The sequence below is a fragment of the Monodon monoceros genome, unplaced genomic scaffold (assembly GCF_005190385.1).
Source record: "Monodon monoceros isolate NGI ecotype Baffin Bay Population unplaced genomic scaffold, NGI_Narwhal_1 Super_Scaffold_18, whole genome shotgun sequence".
Lineage (NCBI taxonomy): Eukaryota > Metazoa > Chordata > Mammalia > Artiodactyla > Monodontidae > Monodon > Monodon monoceros.
The window spans coordinates 172,997,806-173,009,241 of record NW_021703774.1 but is presented as its reverse complement, the minus strand read 5'-3'; the positions used below and the strand labels follow the sequence as shown (position 1 = coordinate 173,009,241).

Here is an 11,436-nt window from a genome sequence, read left to right as displayed (position 1 = left end):
CTCCCTCTCTCCCTCCCTCCCTCCCTCTCTCCCTCCCTCTCTCTCTCTCTCTCTCTCTCTTCCATTTCTCTGTCGGTTTAGCACACAAATCTCACTTTTTGCTACATAAAAGTTACTGGTTTGTATATGAAGGAAACATTTCTCTAATTTTGAGGCAATGGTACTTTTCTTCTTTTGTCCATGTGACTGGTTTGGAATAGCAGCTCGTCAAGGGCCAGCACCTGTCCGTTTTGTTTGCTTTGCGGAATGCCCAGTGTGATGCCTTGTGGATGCCGAATAAATGCCATGTGTGGATATTGAAGAGCACAGGCGTTACAGTCTGAGTGGAAACATCCTTACCTTAGATTTCTTAGACCATTGAAAGAGCCTTTGGTGTTGGTGGTAGCTAGGATCATGGCTGTGCTGACAGCGCAGCCTCTGTTGGTTGTATAAGATTCTGCAACAAATAACAGTGGTTTAAACAAAACAAAGGACTCTTTTTCTAGGTAAACATAGTCAGTCCAGGCTGCTGTACTGGCCCTGTGGTCCTCAGGGACCCATGCATCCCTCACACCTGGCTGGCATCCAGCTTGTGTTCCAGTGTGACAGCTCCAGCACCAGCTGTCCTCTCTGCTGTCCAACAAGCAAGAACAGGGAGAAGGAAGGGAAAGGGCAAGCCACCTTCTAAGGACACCTCCTGGAAACCGCCCACATCCCTTCCCCTTTCTCCCCATTGGCTGGAACTCAACCACGCGGCCATACCTGTCAGCAAGAAGGCTGAGAAATGCAGTCCTTGTTCTGGTGGGCATGTTCCCAGCTTTTTTTTTTTTTTTTTTTTTTTTGTGGTACGCGGGCCTCTCACTGCTGTGGCCTTTCCCGTTGCGGAACACAGGCTCCGGACGCGCAGGCCCAGCGGCCATGGCCCACGGGCCCAGCTGCTCCGCGGCATGTGGGATCCTCCCGGACCGGGGCACGAACCCGTGTCCCCTGCATCGGCAGGCCGACCCTCAACTACTGTGCCACCAGGGAAGCCTGTTCCCAGCTTTTATACCCCATAGAAAGTTTGAGTTGGAATTCACACTAAATTCAGGATGATGATTACCTCTGAGTGAAGAGGAAGATGTGGCTAGTTTCCATGGTATTTGGAAAGTTTTAACCGGTAAAGTAGGTGGGTTTAGGATTGCATCTTATTATCATCTTTCGTAACTTATCTAAATATTACATTCTTTTGTAACTATCAAATAATACAGGGTACCTTTAAAAAGTTGAATTAGAAATCTTACCTCTTGCTTCTTCCCTTGGTCTCAGCTGCTTAACTGAGCAGAGAGAGAGCTTAGAACCCACCCTGCTGGGTACTGTTCTCGGTCACTGCTGACTTCTTTTAGCTCTCTGTCTTTTTAAAAAAAAAAAAATCTGAACAGACTTAAAAAAAAACAACAAAAAACAGCTTTACTGAGGTATATTTTACATAAAGTAATGCATCCATTTTAGTTGTACAATTTGAGTTTTAACAAGTGTACACTGCCCTGTAGCCATCATCATTGTAGAACATTTCTGGCACCCTAGAAGATTCCCCGTGACCTGTTCCCATCCAGTGCCAACCCGCCCTGACGCTGGCGCAACTCCTGGTCTGCTTTCTGTTGCTGCCCGTTTAGACTTATCTTTCCTAGGGTTTTGCATGAATGGTACAGTATGTCCCCTCTCATGCCTGGTTTCTTTCGCTCAGCATCATGTTTTTGAGCTCCGTCCAAGTTGTGCATATCAGAAGTTGCCTCCTTTTTATCACAGAGCTGTATTCCATGGTTAGGATGCACTGTGGTTTGTTATCCATTTACCAGTTGATGGGCTTCCGGCTTTGGGCTGTTTCCAGTATTGAGCTGTTACGAATAAAGCTCTTTTAAACATTTGTGTACAAGTCTGTGTCTGTTTTTATTTCTCTTGCATAAATGTCTAGGAGTGGAATTGCTAGGTCAGAGGTTAAGTGTAAGTTTCACCTTATAAGAAACTGCCAACCTGTTTTTCAAAGTGGTTGTACCATTTTACATTCCCATCAGCAGCGTCCGAGTTCTGGTTGCTGCATATCCTCTCTAACGGTTGGTATTCTCAGTCTTTTTAATTTTAGCAGCTTTAATGTGTGTGTAGTCGAGACTCAGTCATTTGAGTTTACGTTTCTGTGAAGACTAATAGTGTTGAGCATCTTTTTATGTGCTTATTGCCCGTTTACATATCTTCTTTTGTGAAGTGTCTGTTCCAATCTTTGTCCTTTTTAAATTATCTTCTTATTATTGAGTTGGAAGAGTTCTTATATATTCTAGATTCAAGTTCTTTGTCAGGTGTATGCATGGTTAGTATTTCTTCCCAGTCTGTGGCTAGCTTTTTCGTTTGCTTTACGTTGCCTTTTGAAAAACAAAAGATTTAAAAATTGATGACATCCATTTATCTTTTTTTTTTTTTTTTTTTAACAATTCATGGTTTTTGTGTCCTACCCGTGAAGCCTTTGCTTACCCCAAGGTTGGAGAGATTTTCCCGTGTTTTCTTCTTGAAGTTTTATAGTGTTAGCTTTTATGTTGAGGTCTGTGATTCACTGTCAGTTAACTTTTGTGTGTGGTGTAATGTGAAGGTCAAGGTTCATTTTTCCCTAATGGCTGTCCCCTTGTGCCACCACCAGATGTTCAAAAGATTATCCTGTCCCCAGTGAGTTATGTGTCCCTTTATCAAAATGCAGTTGTTTATGTATACATGGGTCTGTTTCTAGCCTTATTTAAAAAAAATTTTTAAGCTATTGAAGTATATTTTACACACTATAAAACCCGCCCATTTCAAGTGTCCAATCAAATGATTTTTAATAACTTTACTGAACAATGCACTCATCTATCAGTTTTAGAGCACTTTCATTCTCCAAATAAGATCCTTTGTGCTCATTTACTGTTAATCTTACCTCATCTCCAGGCAACCACTAAGCTACTTTCCACCACTGTAAATTTACCTTTGCTGGGCATTTCAGGTAAATGGAATCATACAGTATGTGATCCCTTGTACCTTCCTTCTTTCACTTAGCATGTTTTTGAGGTTCTCCATGTTGTATCATGTAGCACTACTTCCTTCCTTTTTGTTGTTGACTAGTATTCCATTGTATGGATGGGCCACATTTTGTCTGTCAGTTCACCAGCTGGTGGACGTTTAGGTTGTTTCCAGTTTTGGCCACAGAACTCATGCTGCTGAGGGTGTGTGTGGGCAAGTGTGTGGACGTACGTTCTCATTCCTCCTGGGTAGCCATCTAGGAGTGCGATTGCTTGCTCATGTGGCAGTTCTATATTTCTGGCTTCTTAATATTTTTTCTTATCAGCTTTTCTTTAAAATTTATTTTATTTTTGGGTCTTCGTGGCTGCACGCAGGCTTTCCCAAGTTGCAGCGAGCGGGGGCTACTCTTCGTTGCAGTGCGCGGGCTTCTCATTGCAGTGGCTTCTCTTGTTGCCGAGCACGGGCTCTAGGTGCGTGGGCTTCAGTAGCTGTGGCACACGGGCTCAGTAGTTGTGGCTCGCAGGCTCTAGAGCACAGGCTCAGTAGCTGTGGTGCACGGGCTTAGTTGCTCCGCGGCATGTGGGATCTTCCCGGACCAGGGCTTGAACCCGTGACCCCTGCATTGGTAGGAGGATTCTTAACCACTGCACCACCAGGGAAGCCCTCTAATCAGCTTTTTTGAAGTATAATTTATATACAATAAGATTAATCCATTTTAAGTGTACACTTTGATGAGTTGTACATACTGTAACTCAACTCGTGTAACCAATACTATGGTTTCATGTACTATAACGAAAGACTAAAATTTCATGTGAATGGAATCATACAGCACATATTCTTTTGTATCTTAACGTAATGCTTTTGAGATTGATCCAGGTAGAAAATATTTTAGACTTTGTGAACTACACATTTCTGTCACATATACCCCCCCCCGCCCCCCCATCCTTTAAAAATATGAAAACCATTCTGAGCTCACAGCTGAAAAAAAAGCAGGATGAGGTGGGACTTGGCCAACTGGGCAGAGTTTGCTAACTCCCGTGACTCTGATGTATGGTTACTTCACAATTTGTTTATCCATTGACCATTGGTGGCTGTTTGGGTTGTTTCCAGTTTGGGGCTATTATGAATAATGCTTCTATGACATTCATGTACAAGAAGTCTTTGTATGCATAGATATTTCCTTTCTTTTAGGTAAATACTTGAGAGTGGAATGCCTTAGTCACATGTTAGGTGTATGTTTAACTTTGTAAGATATTGTAAACCTATTTTCCAAAATGGTTGTGGCATTTCATTTTTTTTAAACTTTTTTTCTATATTATTCTTTAAAAAAAAATTATTTTTATTTTTTGGCTGTGCCACGAGGCATGTGGGATCCCAGTTCACCAACCAGGGATCGAACCCTCGCCCCCTGCAGTGGAAGCGCGGAGTCTTAACCACTGGGCTACCAGGGAAGTCTCCTGGTTGTGCCATTCTACATTCCTGTCAGCAATTTGTGAGAATTTCAGTAGCTCCACATCCTTGTCAACATTTGTTATTCTCAGTTTTTAAGTTTAACCAGTCTAATGTGTAGGTAATAGAATCTCATTGTACTTTTTGTGTTTCTCTAATGACTAGTGATGTCAAGCATATTTTCATGTGTTTATTGGCCATTCATGTACTTTTGTGAAGTGTCACTTTTAAAAATCACCTTGTTTGTCTTTTCATTATTACGTTGTGAAAGGTCTTTATATATTCTGGTTACAGGTCCTTTATCAGATATATGTTTTATAGATGTTTTCTCCCAGCCTATGGAGATGTTTTCTTGACAGTGCCTTTTGAAAAGCAAAAGCTTAAAATTTTGATGATGTCCATTTTATCATTTTTTTTTCCTTTTATGATTCATGCTTTTTTTGGTTGTTTTTGTTTTGTTTTGTTTTTAAAAGATTTTTTGATGTGGACCATTTTTTTAAGGTCTTTATTGAATTTGTTACAATATTGCTTCTGTTTTATGTTTTGGTTTTTTGGCCGGGGGGCATGTGGGATCTTAGCTCCCAACCAGGGATCGAACCCTGCACCCCCTGCATTGGAAGGCGAAGTCTTAGCCACTGGACTGCCAGAGAAGTCCCTGGTTCATGCTTTTTGTATCTTAGGATGTGTTTGCCTACCCCAGGGTTGCAAAGATTTTCTTCTGTGTTTTCTGTTTTCTTACAGTTTTTTCTTTTTTGTTTAGGTGTATGGTCTATTTTGAGTTAAATTTTATGTATGGTGTAAGGAAAGGGTCAAGGTTCATTTTTTACCCCCCTACAGATATCCAGTTGTCCCAGCACAATTGTTGTGAAGATTATCCTTTTCTCATAGAACTGCCTTGGCTTCTTTGTCAAAAATCAGTTGACCACACAAGCATGGGTCCATTTCTGGACTCTTCTGAATTCTTACAGTTTAATTAGAGCTCATATTTTTTAGTCTGTGAGTGAAGATATGGATATGCCTCTCAGTGTCCTTCCTGCCTAAAGATGACACTGCTGATAGCATTGCAGCCCATGAGAAGTGGAAAAGATCGTCTTTCACAGGACGTTCATGTGAAGACAGGCCTTGGGTTTTCAAATGTGACTTCTGTTGAGCTGCTGTGGTGCCTTTGCCTTCCAGGCTGCCCAGGTGCTTCTGTTCAGAGCAGAGCTGCTCTGTTACTAGTTGCTGTGCTCTGGGTCGGTTTGTCTTTCTGGCCGCTGCCAGCCATCCACAGCTCAGCCTGTGGTACCTTTCAGCTGGGCACCAGTCTCCCTGTGCATTTAGCCTGGCAGTCCTTTCCTGTAACAAGCACTGATCTGGCGGACTGGCTTTATTCCAGTACCTCACTGTGGATGAGCCTGTCTTATCATTCAGTTTTCAGCGTGCCTTGCGAACAAAGCTGATGGGATGATTTGAGAAGCTACTGCTGTGTGGAGTCACGGCTCCAGCCTTGAAGAGCCTGGAGGAGAACGCAGCTAGGCTTGCCCAGTGCCTGCCACTGCCCTGCCCTGGGCTCAGGCTGCCAGCCTCCCCTAGGACTTGATAGCATCTCCCTGTTGTCAGGATCCAGATTGTCTCAGCAGGATGATTTCATGACAGCTTTCAGCTCTCTTTTGTTGATGACTCTTTACTGGATTGTGGGATTTCCTTGGTGTCCGAGAGTTCCTGAGTCGGTGGTTTCGTGCTGTGTTGTGTGCGTGATTCCTGCTCCACATGTGTGTCCTTATTTGGTGATGTCTGTTCTCGCCTGCTAGGTGAGACTCTCTTGGTAGGTTGAGATACAAATAAAGGAACTGAGTAATGTTGGTTTAGTTGGTGTTCAGTGAAGGGTTAGGGAGCCCTAGGGTTCAGCTTTCCTGCCCCTGAGGCGGCTGCCATATACCATGGATTCACCGGAAGCCCTAGCCTTTTGGTCAGGCAGGCCCTGTGGACACTGTCAGAGGTCAGGCTAGTTGATGGAGTCCTTGAGAGGGCAAGGAAGGCGTTGAGTTCCAAGGAACCTGACGTTCTTCTCCCTACAGTAGTCTGGCCTCTGACCTCGTTGCAGCCTCAGACATGAAGGCAGTCCCAGAAATGCACAGCTCTGCAGGATGAGAAATGCTGCCACAGTCGACTGCCTGTCCATCCTCAGGAGAGGCCAGCCGTGAGGTGCTGGTGAAGTGCTGGGCCTTTCGATGAGCTGGCGGGTCAAGCCCGTTGGGCGAGTGCTGGAGACAATTGGAATCTGAATGACAGTAAAAAATATCATTGTCCCTGGGTTCTTCATCTTCTTCTTTTGTTTTTTATTTTTTGGGGATTTCAGTAAATTTTTATTTAAGTGGCCAGAAGTATAGAGAGTGGTACTTCAATAGAGTTCTACCATTTAAAGGTCCTTTGATGATAAATGTGTAACAGTGGAAAGTGTGCTAGTTTGGGATTCAGAAGACCCAGGTGCTAATTTGGCATGAACTACCTGTTACCTTACAGGCATGTACATAATATCTCAGAGTCTTTGTTCTGCATCTGTCCATTGAGAGATTTGGGCTAGAAAATCTTTTAAGACCCTTGATAAATCTGATGAAACTTGAGTTGTCTTTCTTTTCTACCTCATTGAGATAGGCAAGTGACAAGATGTAGAGAGATTATTCCGGGCACTGAATTGCCACAATTATTAGCAACACAAGAGAAGTCAAAAAAGCTGTCCTGTGAGTGAGATTACTGATTCTCTTCATGCAGTGATGCTGACAGGTAGGCCTGGGTAAATGGTGTGAGTTCACAAACTTGTTTGTTTACCTTGTTGTTCCTAAGCCTGTGGAAAAATGTAGGCAGGCACCCAAGGCAACGCATTCTGTATGTCACAATTTCAAGGCAGCCTTTTTTACTTAAACCCTTCTCTGTGTATTCTAAGTCATTTTTCTCTGCCCGTACACCTCCCAAACTTCACTCAAGTTCTTCCTTTTCTCTTGTTGTCCTAAGAATGTCAAAATTATTGAGTCTTTTCATTTTTACTATGCTGGTGTCTCTGAGAAACTCGCTGACAGACACCTGTTATGACTGATGTATTAATGTTCACTGTCCCTGGGTTCTTTAAATCTAGCAAAAGCTCTGCCGCCTTCAGTCAAATGGTCTGTGCTTGATGAGAAGAGAAAACTGTCTTTGGGACCATCTGGTGGTGGTGTGGAACCAGGCCTCTTGCCAGCTTGGCCCCCAGTCTGCCTTGTCTGCAGGTGGGCGTCTTTGTCAGGCTAGAGGCTCTGAAGCTTTGGAAAAGCCCATTCATTCCACTTCCCTTACTTTTGAGCTGGAGCAGAAGAGCGACTGGCCCTATTTTCTGCCCTTGACTGTATTTTCTGGACATTCAGGAGCCTAGTGACAAGAGGCTGTAGCTCCGAGGTGCCCTGGGTTCCCTCACTGGGGGTCTGCACTGGGCTTAGAAAAAATTGGCCCCAGGGTGGGCAGCGGGGAGGGCTCCAGGTGGTCGTGGCTGGGGTCTGAGCTAGTTTGGGGTCATGCCGAGTGCTTTCTCAGTTGCCCTGGTCTGTACCCCTTGAAAGGCGTGCCATGGATAAGGGTTATCTCCGTCTTAGTTTTTCTCTTTTTTCATTTTGCCACAAGACAGGATTGTATCACACATCTCCAAAACGAGTAAAATGGCATTTCAGCTTCTTGTCTTTATAGACTCTCTGAACTTTAGGAAAGATCATTCTGGTCCCTTTTCATTAATAATGAAAACCAGGGGGCAATAAAACGTTCTTAACGTGAGCACGGCAGAAACAAGGAGCAGTGCGGGGGTGAAGGTGCGGCTGGCGGGGAGCCACAGGTGTCTCTTGGTGCTTGAGGAGGTCAGGCTCCGGAGAGGGGGGAGCAGTGGTAGGAGGGGTCCTGGTTCTGGGACCCCTGACCTGCCAGCATCTGCTCAGCCTCGGCTCTGTTACCCGGAACGAGAGGCTGCACTTCTCAAGGCATGCACTGTGTGTTTGCAGGAAAGAAGAAGGATGCAGCAAACTTTGGGTTCTGGTCCAGTTTTCAGCCCAGTTGCAACTGTTTTCCTGTAAGATATTTAGTGGGTATTTGAGAAGTCACTGGTGAGTAGAACTTTCTGGACATGTGCCCATTTTGAATACTTTCTCTGGGGATTTTTGCAGCACAGATGGACGTTCTGGGTGTGGATTGAAGCCCCACGGAACAGCGTGGGGCTTCAATCCACAGCGACTCTTTAGAAAAGTGGCAAGGTTACTCTGTCTCTGCTTTTTCCTCCTAAAAATGAACTTGCACCAGATGTTGGAATCAAGGCAGTCAGAGCAGAGCAGGCTGAGCCGAGAGAGGTGCCTGCTTGGGACCTGGAGCCTCCTGGCTTCTCAGGGTCACAGTGAAAGGTCTACCTCAGTGGTCTCAGAGTTTTCCATTTCACGATCAGCGGTCGCTTCTCTATGTCGCTCCGCATCGGATGGGGGTGTTCACTGCAGGTCAAAGCAGCAGAGCTCCCTTCTGGAGACAGTGTGTAGACGTGAACCCTGAGTGTCACTGTGCAACCCTGGAGAGGAGTGGGGAGTCTTGGCTCGCCGTGACCCAAACCCCAGAACCCGTTAAAGAATAGATCGATAAGTTTACATAAACATGAAAACACTCTGTGCCACAAAAAGCAGACCGTAAGCAGAGTCAAAAGAAAACTATACTAGGAAGAATTTTTACAACTCCTTTCACAGACAGAGGGTGAATCTCCCTGTTGTATAAGAAGTTTCCATGAATTGAGGGAGGAAATTTAATAAAGAAATTGAGTAGAAAAGTAGGGAACGTATAGTATACCAAAAAGGAGGTGCAGGTGAAAAGATTGCTCAGTCCTCACTTGTAATAAGGTAAATGCAAATTAAAGCTAGAGGGAGGTACTATTGCTTTGCTCTAGTACTGGCAGAAATCTGTGCGTGTGCTTAACCCATTATGTTGGGGTGGCTCTGAGGAAACATGTGGGAATGAACTGGTTCAGCCCCCGTGGAGGACAGTTTGGCAGGCTATCTCAGACTGCTGTGGCCCAGCCTCCTGGGAGTTCACGTTTACAGATGGACTTGTACATGCACATGAGACGCCATATGTACACGCTCACTGATGGCAGCGTTGTGTGAAATAGGAAAAGACTGGGATCGTCTAAATGTCCATCATAAGGGAATTGGTTTAATGGAATATTATGCAGCTTTAGCAAAAAAGAAGAATGAGAAATGGGGGGAAAGAGAAGGAAAATAATGCCCATGTGTGTTGCCTCATACTTGCATAAAAATTCTCTGCAGGGTAAAGAAGAAACTATTAACACAGTGGTTCTTGGTGGTGGAGGAAGCCTCTTTGCAGTAGGCTGACGTGTGCTGCGTGATGTTTAGACCATGTGCGTGTATTACCTATTCAAAAACTGTAAGCTCGACAAGGGAGTTGATCACAGTCTGTGCAGGAGACCCGGGCTGGGCCACATTGGGAAACTCACGTGGAATCCACAGGCGGGGCAGGGTCGGGTGGCCAGGGAGAGACGCTCTTCCAGGCTCTCCCATCACCATCATCTCTGCCTCCTGAGAGCCCCCTTCAGCAGCTCAGGGAGGAGGGAGCGTCCGCCTCGCCCCCTTGGAGGTCTTTGCCACTTGGATCCCCCGATCAGACTGCATGCCAGCAGCCCCTCCTCCCCATGTGCTCATGTCCTGCCGAGGACTTTAAGAACCGCCCCTCTCCTGCTCTCCTTTGGTCATGAAGCGCCAGGACGTGGCCAGTACCTGCAGGCCCAGGGGAGGGGGATGGCTGGAGCCGCAGGTGTCCGTCTCAGAGGAGATGAGGCGCCCGGCCGCGTGTGGAGTGTGGTGGCTCTTCCTCCCTCACCTTCTCTCTTAGATCCACTTCCAGATCCCAGGTCCTTGTCGCAGCAGCGTGCCCCGGGTGGGTGCCTTCTGGGTCACTGTCCTGGCACCTGGTCTGAGTCCACAGACTGGTGGTGTCCTGCACCACTGATGGTTCTGCAAACAGTGGCCCACGCACCACCACCACCCCCCGCCGCCCCCTGCCCAGTGGCCGGTCCCTTGAGAGGAGGCAGCTGGGTGGCCTGAACGCGGCTGCTCCAGGTAGACGTTCCAGAAGGAGCTCGTGCTTTCCCGTGTGCCTGACAGAATCGCTGGGCGTCACATCAGATTATGGGCATGAAAGCACTTGTAAACAGTTCATGGGGAAGGTTATGAAGTAGAAAATTCTCCTCTCCTCCTCTGGAACTAGAAGTTCATTCAGGGCTTGGAGGGGACTTTGTGTTCCAAAGGGCCTGACCCTACATGAAGACCGGCTGCCTGTGTCCGGATCCCCTGAGACGGTCCGTCCTGGACTCAGTCCCTCTCGCCTTTGGAGGCCCCTTGCGGTAGCCTCTCCCTGCTTTCTTGCCTCCGCGGCCTCCCACCTGTAGCTGCCCTCCGTGCTCCCTGATGTTGTTCTCCCAGAACACAGAGCCGTGACCACGTCACTCCCTGGTTCAGAGCCTTCAGTGACCCCGCTGCTTGTGAAACGATGGCCAGGTTCCTTGGGTGCGCTCACCGCCAGGCCAGCCTTTCCCACCTTCCCCCCACCCCGCTCCCCCCACCGCTCCCCTCTCTGCTCTTGCTGTCTCTTGGCCAGCAGTAGCCCCCTCACGCTGGGTGAAGCCCAGGGGATCCCCCGTCTGCTTGAGCACAAGTCAGCCTCAGCCTTTGCACTTCCTTGTCCCCTGCCTGGAGCGTCGTGCCCGGGACCGCACAGGTCTCGGCATCCTCCTCCACCGAGGCCCTGCCATCCGCACTCTCTCCTGGTCCCGTTCGGTGCTCTCATTCGCTGTCTGGAGCCACCTCGTTCGGTCGTTGGTAGGCTGCCTCCTCTCCACCAGGCTCCATGTGAGAGCAGAACAGAACAGGGCAGGGGTCTCGCCACCGCTGTAACCCGTGCCTACGACACTGTCGTGCACCCTGTCAGGGCTTCATC

At 46.9% G+C, this 11,436-nt stretch overlaps 1 protein-coding gene across 2 annotated transcripts in view; it reads left to right on the top strand.

Annotated features, from left to right (window-relative positions):
- PEX14 (peroxisomal biogenesis factor 14) overlaps positions 1-11,436 on the top strand; it is a 138,086-nt gene that overhangs the window by 115,176 nt on the left and 11,474 nt on the right. The window lies entirely within an intron of this gene.